Source organism: Rattus norvegicus, chromosome Y (genome assembly GCF_021556685.1).
Source record: "Rattus norvegicus strain SHRSP/BbbUtx chromosome Y, alternate assembly SHRSP_T2T, whole genome shotgun sequence".
NCBI classification, from domain to species: Eukaryota; Metazoa; Chordata; class Mammalia; order Rodentia; family Muridae; genus Rattus; species Rattus norvegicus.
The window spans coordinates 56,970,747-56,973,786 of NC_141555.1; the positions used below are offsets into that span (position 1 = coordinate 56,970,747).

Below are 3,040 nucleotides of genomic sequence, written 5' to 3' on the forward strand. Positions count from 1 at the left end.
CCAAGACCCAATGAATGTTCTTCACGCAAACATCATGAGTCTTTAAGCAAGACTTTAAAACAAGGGTGTAATTATCATATATGTGAAGAGAACCTGTGGTGGTTTGAACGTGCACTGCCCAGGAAATGGCAGTATCGGAGGTTGGCCTTCTTGGAGGAGGGGTCTCCCTGTGGGGGTGAGTTCTTTAAATCCATCTCCCAGCCATGTGGGAGATAGTCTGCTCCTGGCTTCTTTTCGATAATGATGTAGAACTCTCAGCTCCTTCTCCAGCACCATGTCTGTCTGCACACTGCCATGCCCTCTGCCTGATGATAATGGACTGACCCTCTAAACCTGTAATCCAGCCCGATTACATGTTGTCCTTGGTCATGGTGTCTCTTCTCAACAGTGGAAACCTAACTAAGATGCCAGACTGAATAGTTCATGGGATTGCTCAAATGTCCTTGTCACCATCATTCTTTTATCTTCTGCAATGGCCCAACCCAATCTCTATCCAGTCCAGGGTGGTCCTCCAGTCTTGGTTCTCACAGGACTCCCCTATACAAGGCACTTTCCTTCAGAGTCTCCTACTGTCTACAATAACACCAGCCATGGCATCCTCTTCATTGAAGGGTGAAGTCTATTCCCTTGGATGGTCACCAAGTCTCCCATGTGGTTTTATAGAGTAGCAAAGCATCTACGGGGACAGGACACAGATTCTGGGGCTTAGAGATTCGGCTCAGCCATGAAGAACACTTGTTACTATTGAAGAGTACCCAGGTTCTATTCCCAGCATCCATATGATGGCTCACAGTTGAACTGATGGCCAGTTTCAGAAATTCTAATGCCTTCTCTTGTCATCTTCAGACATCAGGCAGGCACTTGGTGCACACAGTTCCATGTAGACAGAACATTCACACATTTGATAATATAAACACATCTGATTTTTAAAAGGTTTGAGCTTTGGACTATGGTCATGGGTGATGCTGAGCATGGGTCCTAACAGCTCTCTTTTAAGGGGAGGAGGGACACCAGAAGTTTGGAACCCGGTGGCTGTAGGTGAGGGAGCACTATATGGTTATGTCAGTATAATGCCTCCTGGTTTGGTAGTGCTCATCTCACGACTCTGATGGTGCCCATGAGGCAGAGTTCTCATCACTGACCTTGGCAACTGTCAGCACTGTGGGAAGGTGGCAGGTAAATGACTATGTCTTTCTTCAAATACAAAGAAAGAGGTTCTTTTCCCCTTGTTTTCTATCATTATAGAGTTCTAAAAATCCCTGTGGTCCAGAATAACTTAATTTGAAAGTCATTACAATGGAGATGGGGGGTGTGAGCTGAAAGTTCATTAAGGAAATATTTGATAAGTCAAGAAAAAAGTGCCAGAGTTAATATTATAAAAAGGATTAATGAGCCAGGTGGCTCCAAATATTCATAAAAGTAAATAACAACACAAAACACAGGCCCTCCTCTCTGTTGGCCTGACAGGCTTCTGACAGTGTGTCCTGATTTGTTTGTTTTAAATGGTTGAGGCTCTAGGCTTGCCCACATGGCCGATGTTGTCTCTCATCTGAACTTGACACGATAACTTTATGTTTTTGTGTAAACACATTCCTAATGCCTTAATCGCTTTAGCTGATGTGGGCTCGGTGTTTGCCAGCCAGTTAGGGATGAAGAGGCTTAATGTATTTCTTCTTTAAAAACAATAACAAAAACAACAACAACAGTAGCAGCAACAACAAAACCCCAAAAGAAAGAAACAAAAAAACAAGTTTGCTTTTTTTTTTTAAACCTCAACAACTTCATAATCACCAGAAAAGTAAACTGGAATTTATGTTGTCTGGTGGGTACTTGTTCCTCTCTCTAGAGCGCTATTGTATTATGTTTTCCAGAGAAACAGAAATGGCAGAATGAATACACATTGTCTTAGTTAGATTTCCATAGATGTGAACAGACACCATAGGCAAGGTATCTCTTTTTTTATTTTAAGGCTTGTTTTATTTTAATGACTGATCATGTGAGGCCACAGTGAGGTCACTATGCACAGACATGAAGGAAGCTTTATTTTTTGGTTTCTTCCTCCTTGGACAGAGTCTTGATGATCTCCTCCTTCTTGGCCTGGGGGCGCTCTTTCCCCCGCGTTTTTGTGCTTCCTTGGTCTTAGACCTGTGAGCCTCTGCCTGGTCAGCCTGTAGATTCTTCCGGGCCTCGTCTGCCTTCGGTTTGAGGATCTGCTCCATAAGAATCCATTGGTTTTTGAATACATTCCGTTTAACCTTCAGGTACAGGCTGTGATATATATGGCGATCAATCTTCTTAGATTCCCAGTATCTCCTGAGAAGCCGGTGCAGGATCCTCATCCTTCTCAACCAGGTCACCCTCTCAGGCACCCATGTGTTGGCAGTACTCTTTCCATTCCCTATGACCATATGCCTGCCCTTCAAGGTGTGTTTCTCTCAGCGAGTCTGAGAATGGACAGTTACAGGCTTCCAGATGATCAGGCCATCTTCAATCAGCTTCCTGATCAGCTAACAGGAGTTGGCATTGGCGATTTTATTGGTCGCATTGGGGTCCAACTGGACCTTCTTTTTACCACAGTGGAGGACACTAGAGGCAAGGCTCTTCTGTAGCCTGAGCATGCTCATAGCTGCAGACACAGAAGCCAAGGTAATTCTTATAAAGGACAAGATTCCATTGCAGCTGGCTTACAGTTTCAGTGGTACAGTCCATTATCATCATGGCAGGAATCATGGGAGCATCCAGGCAGAGTTGGTGCTCTAGCAGCCCAAAGTTCTTGATGCACAGGCAGCAGAAAGGGATTGCCTGTACCACTGAGCATAGTTTGAGCATATACAAATCTCAATGCAAAGCCACCACAGTGGCACACTTCCTCCAACAAACTCACACCTACTCCAACATGGCCACACCTACTCCAACAAGGCCACACCCACTCCACCAATGCCACACCTACTCCAACAAGGCCACACATACACCAGCAAGGTCACAACTACTCCAACTAGGCCACACCTCCTAATAGTATCACTCCTCGTGGGTCAAGCTT

The 3,040-nt window shown here is 44.8% G+C and overlaps 1 pseudogene; it reads right to left on the minus strand.

Moving 5' to 3' along the window:
- Nucleotides 1–2,040: 2,040 nt before the first annotated feature.
- Nucleotides 2,041–2,624, minus strand: Rpl19-ps24 (ribosomal protein L19, pseudogene 24; annotated as a pseudogene).
- Nucleotides 2,625–3,040: the final 416 nt, after the last annotated feature.